The sequence below is a fragment of the Calidris pugnax genome, unplaced genomic scaffold, assembly GCF_001431845.1.
Source record: "Calidris pugnax isolate Ruff unplaced genomic scaffold, ASM143184v1 scaffold318, whole genome shotgun sequence".
Taxonomy (NCBI): Eukaryota; Metazoa; Chordata; class Aves; order Charadriiformes; family Scolopacidae; genus Calidris; species Calidris pugnax.
The window spans coordinates 471325-490516 of record NW_015091062.1 but is presented as its reverse complement, the minus strand read 5'-3'; the positions used below and the strand labels follow the sequence as shown (position 1 = coordinate 490516).

Genomic DNA, 19192 nt, shown 5'->3' with positions numbered 1-19192 from the left:
TTCCCACCTTCATTAATATAAAGCAGATATACACTCAGATCCAATGTCACACACTAACCACCTACGCTTCTCACTGCCTCCGAGGTCTGAACCTCCATTAGGAAATCATCTGATGCTATTGAGGCACTCATTCTCACCTGTGTTGAGCATCCCATGTCCCTGACAGAAAAGCAGCCAAGGTTTTCAAGGGTGCTCTGCCGATGCAATCACACCTATTAACAGGCAGGCAACTCTCTAATAACGTGTCAGTAAATAAAATAACTCTGCAGCCTACTCAGGGAAGCAGGTGGTAGGAAAGGGATGGAGTGGCTCTTATGCTTGAGGCAGAGGCATCTCTGCCTGGGGAGGTGGGAGCTGTGCTGACGGCAAGGAGAAGCTGTCCTGCCTGGGGCAGGAAAATAAAATAGGGGGCATATGGCAGTAGGGGCACAGGGAAGGAGTGACAGTGCCAGGAGCCACAGAGGAACAACAGGCGGGCAGGGAATCTGATCTCCCACTGAGCTCTCCTCTGTGCCTCCATTCCTCTGCTGCTGAGCAGAGCTTTCCCAGACAATTCCTATTGCCACCTGGTGATTTATAGCCATCTCTCTCTCAGATGAACCAAAACACATGTCACTTCTGATGGACTGTGTTCTGCAAAGCATGAGGTTTTACAATACAGCTGCTATGTGTTATCCCCCGCAAAGCAAATGTGGGAATATTTATATGGGTTTTTAACACAACAAATGTATTTTCCCAGATGCTCTTGACTGAAAATGTTGCTAATGGGACTGTGTTCAGCTTTCCAGAATAAAATGCCTTTAGAAAAGAGAGAAAATATTAAAAAGCTCAAGAACCAAAGGTGATTTTTTAAAAGTAAAACAAGCTTTCAGCTGCATCTGTGATTCTTTCTTCTCACGACTGCTCTAAAATCTAAATTGCAATATTGCTCATTAGCTCCTTCTTCTTAAACATGACATTACCCAGAAGAGGTGGGTCATATTAGCTGTGGTAGGTTCAGCACAGTAATGGAAAACAAGGAATGCCATACCATGTCAGCAGGCACCTTGTATGCTAATGGTTGAATGTAAGTCCTGCTAATGGGCTGGATGCTGAATCAAATATTCAAAAACACAAGTTCTAATACTCAGGTGTTTGATGAAAACTTCGCTCTATTTATTTCAAAGGCTATATGAACATGCTCCTTAAGTGTCCATAAGGCCATTTCCATTTGTATAGCTTGTTTACTGAGAAGTGTTAATAGATGGCAGAAAGTCGGACCATTTGTTGTGAAATGTATCTCCTTATAATGCTTTCTTAAATTGGAATTAAACAGATTACTGCAATCAATCCCTGGATATATAACTTGATGCATGTTTCTATTGATTCTCAGTCTCACTGAAATGAAGGAAGCATATTTCATTGTGAAGAATAAGATATCTCAAAGAATTTGAGAATCACCAAGTATATCTTAACCACTTCAGAGCGAATGCTTTCTTGACAGTCCATGATAGAAATGGGCAGCTTTCACATTTCTGTGTGATCAAACAATTATAACTTGTCAACTTTTTCATGATCCTCAGTCAGTTGAGCCTTCCTGCCAAAATTACCAGGTTAGTTTTCTTAACTGAGAAATGGGGAAATGCTTGTGATATTATGTGCTAAAGAGCTATTTTCAACACAGTTAGCAACTGCTATTATTAACACACCTTTACTGACCATCTTTAACAAGCATATCTTTGTCAGCTGCCTTCTTTGTAGTTTCTCATGTGTGTTAGCAGCATGCAGACTGCTTCTCCCATGCAACTCTACTTTTATCACAGAATTGAATCTAAAGAACACATGCTCCTGCTCTTCTGCTCAGCCAGCTAAATCCCCCTTTCACATTTTTTTTCCTAGTGAAATGAGGCTACTCCTACTTCTTTTGAGACCCGTAAAACTTTCAAGGTTTAGAAAGTATACCTAGAATAAAAATATCTAGCTACTAAATATAAATGATGAACTTTCTTTGAAATGCATATATTTGCTACTAAGAAACATCATTCTCAAGCATTTAGTAGAAAGTGCAGTAAATACATATATATACATGATGTTTTATGGCTGGTAACAGAGAATTCTAATTAGAAATGCTTTAAATTTTTCAAGTTTCAAGGTAATGTTCTTATGATTAACATCTCTACTGGGCTATCTTGCAATAAATTCTATGCTCTACTGAAAACAGTGGCAATATTCTTTTCACTGAATTCATTAGAGAAAATACATCAATCTTTAATTTTTAGCTGTACAGAATGAGATGCACAAAACGCAAAAAAAAGAAAACAATGGAGAACAAAGGAATTAAAACCAACAAATAAACCAACAGCAAGTCACAGAATTGTAGTATCATAGGACAGTTTGGGTTGGAAGGGACCCTTTAGGGTCATCTAGTCCAACCCCCCTGCAATGAGCAGGGAACACCTTCAACTAGGTCAGGTTGCTCAGAGCTCCATCCTACCTGACCCCGAATGTTTCCAGAGATGCGGCACCTAACACCCCTCTGGGCAAGTTATATAAATATTCAATAAAGCTGCAAAAGCACAAGCACCATTCTGACAAATACTAGAACAAGATTACAGACCTGAGATATTGAAGTAATCCATCTGATATGCTCAGCTCTGAGAGTAACCCTACTGGAGTAATGCATTTTCTTTGATGTACAAACGTTTGAGGAGGATATGAATCCATCGAAGACTGAAAAAGCAGAGACTGACTAAAGGCCATATGACTTTACCTATGAGCAAAACAAGCATAAATTAAAATCACTATAAAAGAAGAAGGAGATGACCACTTTACAGTACATAAAAAATTGTCTTAGGAAGAACCCCCTCTTGGTGGGCAACAATATGTTTAAATTACAAAATAATATAAAATAAATTAAAAAATAACAAAAAGGCAGAATACAGTTAGACATCAAAGAACAGATTCCAATAGCAGAGACAAGCCCTGAAATACATTGCTTGGAGAGTTGGTCTGTCATTGGCAGATCTTTGGGCAGTCATTGACTAAGTATTTTTCAGAGGTGATCTATGTATAATTAATCCTACGTTGCCACAAAGCATGGACTGGAAAGCCATATTTCTTCCTGTGATTCTATGTTCTCAATTTTTAACACAAGTTTAATACTTGCTAGCTTTTGTGGGTCTTGTATTAAAATGATTTTGTGGGTTTGTATTAAAATGATTTCCTGAATTAAGCCAAACATTGGAAGAGTAACTGAATTTTGAACCCTCTGGATGCCAGGCACTAGATATCAAAGAGCATTTTTGAAGTTTGCCTAATCAATGCAGTTTTTAAGTAGTACTAAAGGAATTAGGTGATCAGCTGTGACTAAATTTGACCAGATCTTTGTATTGAACATCCTCTGAACAAAACAGACCTAAGACATACTTAAACCCAATTGAAGAGTTTCTGTTAAGAGAAATTCCCACCGTTTCAGAAGCTAAATGCTAAAATAGAATAGAAAACAGACCTAAAGGCCTCTTGGGGTGCCTTCTTGTAGGTATACCTTTACAAATAAGAACACACTATAATCTTTGCATGCTTGCTTCCACTGCTGGCCGCTTGCTTCTGAGATCTTCATGTGATGCAAGAAAGTTTGCATTTCCCAGGATGTGTTCATATCTTGAACAGAGATAGGGCTTCGTCTCTAGACTTTATCTTTGTATCTATCTTTACCATTACTAAACTATATACAAAGAACCCAAACTTCAGGTAATGTATGTCAACAAAGTATCATGAATGCCACAGACGCATGGTAATTCAGAGCCATGGAAGATCTAGTCTAAAATCTTGCATAGAAGAATAAGATTACTGTTTTTGTTTAGCATTTTAGTGGTTTATAGGCACAGATAAAAGTCCTTCTATAAGCAAACCCATTTGATAGAATAATCTACAAATTTGTTTGCATCTCCAATTTTGAGAACGGTGTGTACATAATCGTTTGTGTTACTGCCCCAGCCTCTGTTTGCTCAATCGATTGCCTTGTTATTGTTTTTCTGTCTGCTCATCTGTACAAGTGAAATTATCTTGCCCTTTTCTCTTTTCTGCCTGTTTTCTCAGATCATTTAACAATGAGCTACGCTTTCTATGTAGCCCTTTCAAAAGAGATGAAAAAGGGGAAAAGTATGGGGGAGGGACAGAAAAACTGAAAAGTGGGTGTCAGAGCCATATGAAATCATTGTTGCTGACAGTGATTTTGCTCCATTTCTCCAGAAATCATTGCGTTCGTGGTTGCATGATTTTTGTTGTTTCTATGGGGTCATACTTCAGTGATTCATTACCACAATTTAGATTTATTACAGTCTGGAAATGCTGAGATTGTATTTCCCTTTGGGAAAAAAAAAAAAATAATCACAAATATAAGGAAAAGATAAAACTGTACTTTAATTGTAGTTACCATTGGAATGCACTGAAAATTACCAAAACTGATTAAATAATTCAAGTCTTACTCATTTCCCCTTTTTTTTATATATATTTTGTACAATAATATTACCACTTTATTCCTGAATAACCACAACTGTGTGCAATAGACTGCAGTGAGGGCCTTCTTGAACTTTGCTACTGGGTCTGGACTGGACTGTAGCCTAGACCATATGCCTGCTCACGGGACATTCACAGTTTGGTATCACCTCCATATACCTCCAGGTTTGGGTGCCGAGGCTGGTGGTTGTTGATTACCCCTCCTACTGACCAAGAGAATGGGTATGCGATTGGCACCAGCTATCGATTATACTACCAACTTCCCAGGCATCTTTTTTCTGCTTTTTGTCTAGCCTGATAGCATACAGAAGCAAAGCCAGAACTGGAAGGGTGCCTGTTTGGGAAGGATTGCTTCCTTTTGCTGTGCCCCTCAATGGGACCTGTGCGCCTGCCCTGCCTCAGGGCACCTTGCATGCTCACAGACTGACACGTGTGAGGCATGAGTTCCACAGGCTTAAACAAATAGTGTGTATTCATTTACCCTGAGTGGTAACATGCTAGTCTGTAAATTATTTATGACACTAAATTGCAAATGATAACTGAACAGTACATTGTGCTGTGGGTAGTATTTAGGAAAAATAGAAATAAACAGATGACTTTTTTTAATACATCTGTCACCTACATAACACACTGGTATAGGGCAGTATAACACCATTTTACTTCATCAAATTAGCTTCCAGTATTGCAGACTCTCACACATAAAATAAGAATATCTCTGTGGTCCATGACCCTTCCCTCTGTGTGAGTGAACTAGGAATAAATAGAGTGAGGAACAAAGCAGGAGGGGGAATGGCCCCTCAGCATAGGCTGGCTATTGAAGAGTAGGATGCAGTCTAGACATAAAATACAATTGTCACAAACAATTTCCCCAGAAGCAATGTAGAAGCAGGGAACCTAAATGTGGCCATTGCTTTTTCTTGATCTGCTGTTATTACAGCACAGTTATGCCAAATGAGAGGAAATAATATTGTTAGGAGGAGAATCACATAAAGAGGAGAAGAGGAGAGGAGAGGAGAGGAGAGGAGAGGATCTGCTCCATGATCCCTGATGTCCCCAAGTGGGTCTAAATTCTGTGACAAGAATTGTGGAGGTGCTCTGGGTAACAGACTAGATTGTTGTTCCAGGCTGCCTGCAGACTCAGGAAGACAATACTGCATTAATCTTTTCTACATTTTATTTTCCTAGGATTAATAGGAAGAGGTTTCATTCAAAGCAGACCCTGAATCCAAAAGAGGGAGTTTTAAATATTTTTCCTTTAATCACCTCTATCCTATAATACAAATTTTATCTGTCTTTTCACTCTATTTTTTTTTGTATCAGCAGTAGACACCCAAAAAAAAAACCAGTTGAATTGAAACATATTTTTCAGCTTTCAGTGTCTCTTGAGTCATCTCACTTGTTTTGATTGAAAATTTTAGTGGGAGGGATGTTGAAAAATCAAATAAACCAGTGAAGTATAACCAGCATCCAAGATAGTGAGGAGAATGTGAAGCTAAATTAGTTATGGTCTCATATATAATACTTTTGTCAGAGACTTATACCTGAGGTATAAAATGCATACACAGGAAGTTTAATCTGTGGCTGTTTGTGGACTTTTGCCATTAGGTTGTATTTTAGTATGAGTGGAAGTATTTGAACAAGTCAGATACTATCTATCACCTGATGGCACATTCTCCAGGAAAGTATGGGGTTGTGTGGAGCTTCCCAGCAGCCTCCCCACCCCTACATACTTAATCCTCCCAAAGACATTGGCAATTTTGGATGCTTGCCCAGTTGCTTGCATACTGCTTAGTGTCAGTGTTCAAGGGGTCTATCTGGATAACAAAAATAGGCATCTGCAGTGGATGTGTCTGCTTCTGAAAAAAGTTACCCTAGTGCCCCTTTTTAATCATTGGAGAGATACAGACTACAGTTTGTCTTTTTCTTAGGAGATGTCTTCAAAGGTTTAGGTGACCTCCACCCTTCATTTTAGGTGAACACACACTTCACCGACTGTAAAGGGAGTCTGGAGGGACTAGCTCATGTGAAGATGTCTATGATGTTTGTGTCTGAAGTTAGGTAAGAAGGCTGCTTCCTTTTGTTAAGATTGTCACAGATGAACCACAGACGCTATCTACTGCCACCACAGTACCCGGTTTTGATGCAGGTTTTCAACTCATCTAATGGAAAATTTAAGTCATTAAATCCCAAGTCATTCTTAGATTGGAATCATGATAAATTAATCCCATTGACAGGATTTGGGGTTTGGTTTTGTGGTTTTTTTTAATAAATGCAGCATCACATATCACCTATGCTCCAATATTTCTGTTGTGTGAGAGTCTAGCCCACTTCCCAGTGAGACTGTCCAGTGTTGTTTTTCTCCATGGGAAGGGAGGAAGAGAATAAAATAGTCTGTTAATTTGACTAATGTTGTTGTCTGATGTTGCTCAGGAAACTTTGCAGTTCAGTCATCCAGTAGCTATCTAGTCCATAATTTAATGGTTGTTACTAAACAAGTAGGGGAGTCATAACTCATAGAACTTGTTCAGACCATTATTTTCAAAGATGTCTCCCTATCATATTTCAAGAGTATCTGCAATATGCCAGGCACTGCTGAAAAAAACGAAGGAAAATACAGCCGTTACTTCAAAGAGTTAACAGTGTCAACACAGTGTAGCTGGCAAAGCCTGATTTACTCCATTTTTCATCGCAGCCTGCACTCTGAGGTCTTAGAGCACAGCAGACCTTCATCTTCGTACACAGTAATCTTTCTCTCCTCGCTCCCACCACACACGGGTTATTTGGGTGACTGAAGCTGATGTCTGACGCCAGGGCCAGGCTGTGCTACAGTCTGGGGTTGGCCTCGGGCCACCGGTCCCTCGGGAGGCGGTTGGCGTTTGGGTGGGGAGGTGACCCCCGGGGCCGCCTCAGCCATGCCCGCCACCGCGGCCTCTGTCCATGGTGCTGATCACCTCGGACGCCTGCCCGGTTCCTGCTGCCCTAATTGGCAACAGTGTGGGGAATGATATATAAACATTTAAAAAACAAACAAACAAACAAACAAACAAAAAATTATCGTTTTACTGGAAATTCAGTGAGTCAGTGAAATTATGGTGTTTCAAAATGGCTAAAGTAACTAAAAAGTATCTCATTATTAACTATATTCTAAATAAAACAATTAATAATTAATATGGTAGCATAAATGCTACCACCATTTTTACGTGCCAATTTGTATGTCTTGACATTAAACCACAAGAGCCGCCTACAAGTTACAAAATATAAGTTAACAAGATCAAGAAAACTCACAAACGAAGACAAATGCCTTTCAGCATTCTTCCACATGCTGATATTTTTTATTACTCTACGCAGAGAGGGAGAAACTGCATATTGAATATGTATATGCAAATTAATTTTTAGACAGTGTATAACCATAAAGCACATATATTGAAGCACTAAGTCAGAGTCAAGAAGCAAGTGGGAAGGGATACTGAGTTTCAGAAGAGCATCTCATTTGTTGAGATTAGTTTCAGGAGTTTTGTACGTAAAATTCTTCTTTTTAATATTGCTTGAAAAGTTACTTCAGGTTTGCTATCTTCTGCTAAAGCCCACAAGGTCTTTTTCTCACTACACCTAATGGCTGCAGGATGGATAGTCTGTATACCACAGAGCATGTAATAAATAATGAATCACTTTGAAACATTGCTTTCATGAAAAGTCACATACAAATATGATGTTTACTTGTAATTTGTTTAAGTTATAAAAACACTACTGAAAGGGTGACTTCCCAATAAATCTGCTAGAGCACTGGGTAATGGAGCCTAGCTTCTTTTCTTTTCTTATTTTTGAATTTTTCGCCTCGGCTAATTTATGAGCCCATTCAAAAATCATGCTCCAAAACACATTTTTAGCAAATTCCCCAAGTGAAATGCATATACGGAATTGTCACCAGGTTCACCTCAATTTTTAATACCACTTTTCCCAGCTTCAAGCTCAGTGAACAACAAATCATAGAAAAATACCAGCTCTCATGCTATTTGCATTTGCCTCCCAAATGTATCAAAGCACTAATACATTAAGGATTAGTTCACAAATGTGAACTCGCTTATTTAGATTTTTTAATAAATAAAGCAACAGAAGTAATTATTCTAATTAAAAATGGAATTAATCAAAACTGCCGAAGAAAGTTTTTCTCATAGTGTTAGTTCCACCTCTGTTTTAGCAACAATTACATATTTTAAACTAAATACTTAAGCTTCTTACAGATTCACAAACAAATTTGGAAATGCTATGGAAGCTTCCTTCTCTCTTGTTCTGCTATGACCCAGGTCTGCCGGAACCATGGATTTTCCAAGGTCACCTGCTCCTTCCCTTGAGTATATCGAGATTAACAACTGGTAAAAATTATGATTATGAAGTGTGATTTTTGATACACAGAGAACCCAGAATGCTTGCAAATAGTACCAAGAAGTTAAGTAGCTGTAGGTACAAGGTTTTCTGGCCAAGATTGGCCATTAGAGTACCAAAGTCTTCTTTCAAAATCCTTCTTCCTGTGATCAGGCGCTCTTTGATCAAGTATCCCTGTGTCACAATCTGGAATATTTTTTGTCATTTACGCTCTGCTTTGCAGACCAAGACTCCTGTAATAAATCTATGGCATATGGGGACTCAAATTTTATTTCTTTAATTCACCATTTTTTTACATCCTGATCCAAATTTGACTGAAGTCAGTTACAGTAACTCTGCCAGGCACTGGAGCAGTCCCCTTGAATTGGGATTATACACTTCTGATACACAGGAGCTATATCAAGACATTATTCAGAATTTTATCAACATGGATTTGTGTGCCAGATGCTTTCTGACTGCATTTAAAGTACTAACAGTCAGAGAAAGACAGAAATAAGCAATGCTTTTTGGAAGAAAGCATTTTCACAAAAAAAAGGAGGAGTTAGGATGCTTCTGTCCACAGCTAAGAACTTCTCACTAGAAGTATTTTTTAGCTTTGACATATCGGTTTCAAGATACCTGTATGTACTGTGGTTTGTAATCCTAATAGTGGAACCACTGAAATCTACAGGATTAGCCCGATTAGCAATGCGTTATCCATAGAAAGACCTGGGGAAAAAAAAAAAAAAAAGCAGAGAAGCAGAGCCCAGTTACTAAGTAGTGGCAATGGACACAGAAATAATATTTGTTTTAAGTAGATTTCATCAACATGGTAAACAAGATATTTGTATGTAAGCAGCAATGACTGAAACAAATTATAAAGTGATACATGCAAAAGGAAGAACTATGTTTTGTGTCAAATACATCTGTGCACAAAGGCCTACACAATGCCCAGGCAGTGTCTAAGTTTTACTGAAGCCCTTGAACTGAGAGAAATATTTTTATATTGTATCTTTAAAAATGCCAAGTTTATCATGTTAATCCAGTTGTCTTCCCATTCTGTTCCAAATCCTTTGAAATTATTGTATGATTTCAAAAGGAAGACTTTTTTCTTGAAGTTGAAGGTGTTTTTTTAATCCCATATATTTCAACAAACCTGTTCTAAAACAAGCAGAAATACTCCAATCAGCCTTGACCAAGTGTTACAGTACTGTGTTAGACAACATTTATGAATGTGCATTAGTAAATGAAAAAAATGCAAAGCAATGTACTTCTGTGAAGTTTGAGGTCATTCAGCAGACATATAATAATAACTTGTGGCTAAAAAGAAGTGTCCTAGTGAAACAGGACACTATTCAGGCGGGAAGTATAGGCTTTGTGAACCTTGTCATTCAATGGGCAAGTTTTCAAATTTGACAACTTTACATAAATTCAGGATATCTTGAATGAATTCTAACTACTGTAAAACTAGCAGTTGAATAGTGTGTTTATAAACTCTTATATACTAAGATTATTACTAAGCCAAAACTCACACACACACATTTCCTTCACATTCCTCCAAGGATATATCTATTATGATATTATTTTCCCACTCTAATTACAAACTCTGTTTACAAATCCCTGGTAGAAGTAGATGTGCTTATAAAATAATCTCCTATTGGTTGAAGTTGATGAGAAGAATGACTTCAAAGGGGATAAAATCAGAATCATTTTACTGTCTGTTTTCATTTAATCTGCAAATACTATTTTTAGTTCTCTGGCTTAACAGTAGTGAAATGATACATTTTCCATTTTTATTTATATAGATGATTTAATTTGAAAAGATCAAATTGCATTTCTCATAGATCACTTATAAATTAGATCACAGCATTCAGAAAACAGCTCTGAATTGTGCCCTGATGGCTGTATGCAGCTCATTGGCCACTGAGAAGCTTATGCTTTTATTTAAAGTATAAGCAGCTTTTATAGTAAGGGTTAGAATTTTGGTTGTCCTCTGTTTGCCCATGCACTTTGTCTTGTGTGTGCTTTTTAAGACATCAGTAAGTAAGTATATATGTTAATTTTCCTGAAGGAATGGAACACTGGAGCAAGTGAATCGATACAGATGTTTGAAGAGAGATACTGGGTAACATGAAAGATAGAATACATTTCAAACCTCTGCAGAAGACAGGTCTCATGTTTACTCTGAAAGCTTTATAAGTGTGAACGAGCACGGAGACATCCTGGTTTAATGCCTGCAAATGACTGACCATCTACATATGCCCTGCTTTCTTTGTGAAACAAAACATGCTAGTTAAAATCACATTTTATAGGACTTTCACAACAAGGTAAGCACGTACAAACTTTAATTAGATTTCTGTAACTACTAGACAGGATGTCTGTAAATTGTTCTGGCAAGGGGTCCATTAAAAACTAATTTCAAGCCGATACATGTTTTTTCTCTCTCAGTATTTTGAAATTGGCTGATACTAGTTTCAACTTTTTCATTAATATAGACCATGTGCATAGTAACAGATGAAATCATTGCCCAGACAGGGTAATCTGAGTTATGCTATGTGGATATTTCAGGTATATTACTCAAAAGCGACTGCTGTCAAAAAAAAAACACCACCAAAACAACAACAAAAAAGTTCGATTTATCTAACCTTAAAATAATCACAGAATCCAATCAATATTTTTCAGGTTTTCCCTGAATCATTGATAAAAAATCATTAATTCATTAGCCAAAATATATGGAGATGGGAATAAAGAGAACTGAAGTCCAAATAGCACCATTTTTTGATATAACAGTCTACCAAGTGCCATAGGAAAATTATTTTATACTGTTTAGGATCCATTACTGGCAGTGATGCCTGAAAGGCCAGTTTTTCACATTGCCCTCACTACATGTTTCCAAGGAAATTCCCAAGGTTAAATGTCAATGGGATTTTCTTAAACTTTTTTGCCAGTTTCTACTTGGTCAAAATTATGCACTGAAAAGGATCAGAGGTTTTATTTAAACAGGCCTATAATAAGAACATGAGCAACATGCCCATTAATAACAGTGGCACTTAAAGTTTAGACAGTATCTTCAGGTCATAGTTAACAAAGTACAATTTATGTGTGGTATCATTTAGTGCTTAACATTTTTATTATGTTTTTTGCTTTCAGTTTGCGTTTTGATTTCTTAGGAGCAGATGACATCCATGGATCTCTAGACAGTATATTGCTCATGTGAAGTTCATAATGAAAAAGAACCAGTCATCAAAGGCTTTATGAAAAACCTTTTACAGATTTCTTCTAAAGACAGAAGTCCTATTAGAGCAAAGATTGAAACAGCATGAAGCTGGTGGTTGGATCTTTTTGGTGAAGGTACAGAAGCACTTTTTTCTAAATTCTCCTAAAACCAGCTTTATAAAGATCTCCTCAATGCAATCACTGAAAAAAATCCTTCCCAAACTAAATTTGAAATCTTAATGTTCTCAAAATACTTTCTCCACTCCTACTTTTATTTCCCCCCAGAAAACAGCATCAGGAAACTGGCTAGTAAATAATGGACAATTTGAATTCAGACAGATCAATGTAGAGCCTTCATGACTGGCACTGCAGGGCTAAGCAGCAGAGTCTAAACAACTGAGAGTGGCTTAAACTCATCTGCCAGTCTTTGCTTTTTCTTCCATCCCTTTCAGTTGAAAGCCAAACTTAGGACTAAAAGCCATCTTCAGCATGAGTTCAAAATATTCATATAGTCAGTAGCAGTTCAAAAAGTGTTTCAGAAACTGGTCTCCCTCCTTTGCCCTCTCTCTTTGCTCCAGGCTCTCTTTGCTGTGATATGGCACTTGATTGTCTCAATCGTTTGCAAAGAGATCTGTGGCCCACTTCTGCATCAGCTGACGCACGTCATTGTGACTATATTTGCTGGGGTAAAGCTCTGGGACCCTCTATTCACCATGCTCCTCTTTTCAGCTTTGCGTTGCATTTGGATTTCTGTTTCCCATGTGGATGTGAAGTACTAATGTGGTTTCAAGATCATAATGCCCACAGTAGGCAGGCTCTTTGCCTTCTTGGATATGTGATTGGTCACTGAACACACTGTAAGTCATCACACAATGCAAATTAAAAATGGCAGAAATGCTAGCCTTGCTGAGGGTGTTTCTATGCCAACTGTCCACCAGTTCAAAGGCCTTCTGCTGTAAGCTTGATAAATGGTGGGTCTCCATTCAGACAGATTTATTGCTCAGGGACAGATTTCCCCAGAAATCTGATAAGCATTCCAATCAGCTTGATCTTGTTTAGTTCAAGGCACACCAAAGAAAGGTGGATCCTTGGTTTGTCTATTCCCCTTTGTTGGTCCTAACTTGCAGTCCTTTTCATAAATCAAAAGAATTACAAACATTACTTCCAAATAGCTTGCCAAATAGCTATTTTGCTTGATGTGCTATATTAAGAATCCCTAATTTGCACTATAGCTTTATCTTGTTAGAGTTATTTTATTTTGCTTACTCCTTATGTTGTTCAGTGATGCTGATCAACAATGCAGAAAAGCCTAAAGGGAAATATGTAGTTTCTGCATCAGGGTCTTCGCTTTACAATACGTTTGCAGCTCCACTTATTGCAGTGGAGCTTTGATGTGACTGGCTTCCTGGAAATATTGGCAGTATCAATATTAAGTAATAATAATACTACACAACTTCCTCCCTTGCTTCATTTTAATCATACGCTCAGTATAGTTCAAACATAAGTTCACCGTAAAGCAGTGTATATCTTTATCTGATTCACTCTTAGTTATACTAAAGTAAAACAGGAATAATAGAATACAGATGGTGTTAGAGAATGAAAAAAAAATTGAACACATTATATTTTTTCTTTCGATCCCTGAATTTCAAATTTTTTATGACGGCTTTCTTACAACAGGTGCTGAAAAGCTAGTTCAGTTCAGGCTGCCTGACATTTCTCACAATAAAAGCCCTACTTTTAATTGCACACAACTTTGCCAGGCACCAGGCTACCAGCTGAAATTTTTCACTCCAGATGTCTGACTTAGATTGAATATTGATTTTCTTTTCTTCAGCATTTCAGCAAAACCAATATTAGTTTCTTCTGAGATTTGCATAAACACCAAATCAAGCAGTAACAGAAATTGACTGGAGCTGTATTTTAAATATATACATCTGTACAAAAATCCCACCTATTCCCTTAGTGTGCTCCGTAGATAAAATTATCCCTGTTTCTGAAGCATTAATACTCTGCAGTGCAGAAACACCTGGAGAAAATCACCAGTTTTGTTTTCATTGCAAAGTCTGAATGAAGTATAATGTTTAAGGCCACATGACTAATGAGGAAGATAAACAGAAATAGTGAAGATTTGCTCTTATTTAAAGAGACAGGCATCTCAGGGAAAAAGTAGTATGTGATCATGCAGTTAAAGACTATCATAAAAAGTACGTGGACAAGAGGGCTGTATTAAGAATCCACACACAGTCTTAACTGCTTTTCTTTTGTTTTAAGTACTAAACTTTACAGTCTTTTCATTTTTTACTGTATCTTTAATATTATATACTGACATAAATTATGGCACACAGTATTAAACAATGTGTAGTATTTGCCACAGTAGGAAATAAAGAGCTGTTTCGTTAACATTTTATTCAGCTTACTATCAAAAGAGTCACATCAGTAATCTACACTGTCTGGAATCTTGAAAGCTCAGAACTGCAGCTGTATCTGTATCTTCCCACAAGGTAACTGGGGACTGTAAATACCTATCAAATATATCTTCCAAAAGAGTTCTCATCCAGGTGGTTTTTCTGAGCTGTTGAGCAAATGGATGGATAATTTCTTTGGGGACTCCATGGTTAATAAAGAAACTGCAGAGGGAATCTAAGATGGATGCTCTCCCAAAACCCACACACTGATCGAGAGGCCCTTTTTTAGAATAATTCTACCACAAGCTTTTCTGTAGCATCTGTCTCAGGAAAGCTTTTATTACAGGCCTTAAACTAAGGTGTAGTAAAAGCTTTCTTACTAAGGGAACACTCAACAAAACCCTGTTGTGTTTCTTTTTCTTAAGGAAGTTAGTGTTTTTTTAAGTAATTCCATAAACCGATCTTACAAAATGCATAATTACACCATGCAAAATTTAAACAGAAATCTATCAGAAAATAGAATTTTACCTCACAGGTATAGTTAGCCAGCTAGATACTGATTCTTTAGAGGGTTTACATCATAACTTAAACCTGTGGCTTCTCAAATACTGCGAATCACAGTCCTTAACATTGATACTGACTGGGGTAAGTTTCTGCTCCTCACATCTCCTATTGTTCAGACTCCTCTGAAAGACCAACTAGCAAGAAGCATTAAGAAAAAGACACTGTGTGGCAGTATAGCCTGCCTGGCCCTAAAGAAGTGGTTTTATTTTATCAGCTCCATGAATTGTATCCAGGGTGACTTTTTTCTGAGCAAAGTCTCAGTGATGGACATAGCTTTAAAACACAAAAATCTTTACCAACAGGGACTTCAAATAACTGTATGTAGGCTCCAGCAATCTTTGGCAATATTGTAACATCTTTGCTTAAAAAATAACAGATATTGTATAAAAAAGCTAACTTCCGTTGTTTCCATAAAACAATCCTCAATAGCTGTGTAAAAAAATTAAGGAGAAAAGAGTATCAGGTATAGCTGCATAGCAAGGACTAGTCAGAAAAAATAAAAGCTCAGGTTACGCCTTCTGATTTGGGATGAAAAATTGTGTTCTGAAACAATTTGAATAAGGACCCGTACCCTTAGCATTCTGCTCCTTGATAGGTATCTTGCCTCTGCAGAAACTCTCCACAAAAATATGCAAAGGTTTTGACTGCCACTCAAATAAACATTCATTTTAATATCTGGAAAATGGCCAGACAGAAAAGAGGACTTGAGGATGGTTTCCAGTAGTGGAGTAAATCTCAAGTGCATTCAGTGACTTAGTTTGAATTGTTCTAGGCTTGCACTGTGGCTAATTAAAGTAAAACTTGGCCCCTTCATCATTGTTTCATAAAGCCAACAAGGTAAAACTGAGAGCTGGATAGCCCAGAGCAGAATGAGCCCTTGGAAGCTTGCAGCAGGCAGGAGAGAGGATGCAGGGTTTGTTGCAAAACTTTATTTACCAAGGTACCGGTACTCATCAGATTGCTCTCTAGGGCTTCATGCCGATTCATCTAACTTAACCTAAAATGAAAGAGCAGTAAGGGATCTTCTGTTGACCCACCCTACCTGTCAACTTTGCACTGCCCCACTACGGGGTTATCAAGTCTACTACTGTCACTGCTCAGCACAAAACTTTTACAAGGGGCAGAGACAACCCATGGTGACGGCAGCCATGAACCAGCAACAAAGGCAGAAAAACTTGAACATGATTCAAGGTGAGTAAATGTAGGTTTCTTTTACAGCTTTCTTAAATATGAAAATTTAGTTTTAAGATTTCTTTTTTGAACAGCGTGTTTTCAAGCCATATTCTTTAAAGAAAGAAAGAAAGAAAATTATATTCAAACAAAGAATAATTGCTTTAGAAGCCACAAACTGTCAATGGGCTGCCTCTTTCCTGGAAAAGATGACTTCAGTTCTGAGTGTTTTGATAGCAGAAGTAATTATCTGTGGAAATGTGGTCAGGTCTAGTAAGGAATCTGCCTTGCAGTTGCAGTTAGTATATTTGGCACCACAGTGCATCTTTTTCCAAAGGCCATAAAATTTACTCATTTGTGCACACCCTCAGATATGAAGAGAATCAAGCTTTGTGGGTGCCTGTGGCTGATGGGTGCCATTGGGGTGCAGCTGACAGAGTGCACACAGGGATTCAGCATAGCAGTGCCCTTCCCCAAGACAAAGCACAAGAAAACTATCTTAAACAGTAGTAGTGGATGAGCATAGTAAATTATTATATCAATTAGTAAATTATCAAATTATATCAATTAGTAAATTATTAAATCAACTAATGTTCACACCTCACCAAAATTATTGTCTTGGCCTTTCCAAGCTGCATCCAAGTAAAAGCAACTTCAAAACCCAAAGCCATATCAGCCCAAGGGGCCTATAGCTTAAGTGAACACCTCAATAAAGATTGTATGATCTAACTTATTTATGGTTAAGTAACTACTGGAGTAGATACACATGTAAGGTAAAACTTGGCCAGCACAGTTGATTCATTGGGTGGAAGGTTGCAAACCATTCCTGAGTACCAAGAAGATAAAATTTGTCAAAAGATGCTAAACAAATAAAAACTAACAAATTTGCAGGACTCATAATGAAAAGCAGGTGTTAATTAGGCCCACTCAGGACAACCAGAATTTGTTATAGTCTTCAGTGAAGACCAAAGTTGGGATTCAGTGTGAAAAAGGATTTTATTTTTTTTTTTAATTGATTAGCTTTTTTTAAAAAATTTGCCTAAGACAGACTTTAGGTAACACTTTTCCCTAGTGTTTTCATACTTTGTGTTGTCATGACTTCTTTTTCTGTATTAAGCTGGAGAAAAAAAAGAGTAAAATGTAATTAAAACTTTCTGGGAATTTAATTTAACATCCATTTTAGTATCCAAGTATTTTCTATCACATTCTCATTGCTGGACCTTGTTTATGTATTCCTAATTGAAACACACTCAACATTGTTTCCAAGGTCTCTTGACTTCTTATTTATATTGTTTACTTATGACAGGATTTCTGCTTCGATGCCACCTTGATGCTCCGCTGTGTCTAAAATGTGTCTCTGTTGCCTTTTACTGGGAGGAGGTTTTTACTGCAGACTCCCAAAGCAAACGTTGCATCACTAGCGTCACTCACCAATCCATGAGATTGGCTGAGAAAAATAGTAACATTTCTAACCTTTAATTCTTTGGCCACCTTTATGTGGGCTCCTTCAACAGAGCCCAGGGACGTGAAAGCAGTGTTATGCACGCAACTTATGAGTGTGCAATCACAATTTATTGCACATAATGTACTTAATAAATGGCTGGTGCTAACATGCTACTTGGCACAATATGCTCAGCAGTCCATGAGCCGGCAGCTGAAGCCACTCTGCTGACCAGGCAGCTGGCAAACAGGCCAGAAAGTGCCAGCCCTTGGGTCGCCCCTTGCAGTGGGCTGAACGTTGCTGATTTGCCACCTACCTGCTCCCTGTTTCCACATCTTCCCACATCACGTTTTTCCTCTTAAGTCTAGGATGCTTTTAGATTTTTCCACTTTTAGATTAGTTCTTTTGCCAGTCTCAGTTCTGTATTCCTGTGGGCTTTCTATTTCTACTTCTCCATCCTTCATGAGCCAATGGCCCATGTTGCCTGCCTCTCAAGAGCTGACAGTGACTGCTACAGCTCAGCATGATCTTCCCTTTGTAAAAACTAGGGCAAGGGCATGTGTGGGTCCCCTTTACACATGTACCCTTACTCTCAGCACTTAAGAGGCTCATTGTCAAGCATCATTTGGAGACAGAGAGCAAGATCCTTTCACAGGAAAGCCAGTATCACCATAGCTCTGCAGGTGAGGTCTATAGGAGGTGAGGCAAAAGCTGGTATCACCATAGCTCTACAGGGGAGGTCTATAAGAGGGGAGGCAAAAGGGGAGACCCCCACGAACTAGCTGCCCTCCAGCTGGGAAACGTGGCTGCACATTCAACCAGGTTTGGAAAGGGAGCTGGGGAGATAGATGGTGAAAGCCCCATGCAGCCATGCCTTGGCTCGGTGCTTGCTTGGTGTTAGGCCCAAGGGTAGTGCGGGAAGGGCACCAGGGAGGGCAACGAGAGCCCAGAGCCCAGCTTCCCTCTCCCTACCCCTGCTCCCTCCCCTTCCTCCAGCCCTCTTTTCAGCACGTCTCTTTTGATCGGCCCTTTCTTTTCTTCCCCTTTCAGGTTGTTTTGGCATGATCCTGTTCCTTCCCTTTTTCCCCCTCATTCCCGTTTCTTTTCTCACCCCGATTTAACTTCCTAACCCTGTTTCCCTGCCATGACACGACAATCACTCTCCCTTGAGTCATCCTTACTTCCCCCCAACGTCCCCTAGCACTCTGACGTCTTTCCCCCCTTCCTCCCCCCCAGCTCTGACGGACACGGTCCTCTCACCCCACTCAACCCTCCTCCTTTATAAAGGGATTTTCCTCTTTTTAATCCACGAGCCCCCCGTCGCAGCCTTCAGCGCCGCCGGCACCGCGGGGGGGAAGAGACGATTCTGCCTTTGCGCCTTCGCTTTCGGTCCCCTTCCTCCTCCTCCTCCCCCTAAGCGAGAAAACCCCGGGGGAAGGCGAAGCCCCCCGCGGCTCAGCCCCGACGCCGCCCCGCGGGATGGGTGGCCGTGCCCCGGGGGCCGGGGAGCAGCGCGGCGGCGGAGCGCAGGTGGGGC

At 38.9% G+C, this 19192-nt stretch overlaps 1 protein-coding gene across 1 annotated transcript in view; it reads left to right on the top strand.

Moving 5' to 3' along the window:
- The first annotated feature begins 18991 nt into the window (after positions 1 to 18991).
- Positions 18992 to 19192, top strand: part of SLC5A7 (solute carrier family 5 (sodium/choline cotransporter), member 7) — a 29460-nt gene continuing 29259 nt past the window's right edge. Inside the window, exon 1 of the mRNA XM_014956686.1 lies at positions 18992 to 19185. The gene's annotated coding sequence lies outside the window, so the exon portion shown is untranslated. The remainder of the gene's footprint in view (positions 19186 to 19192) is intronic.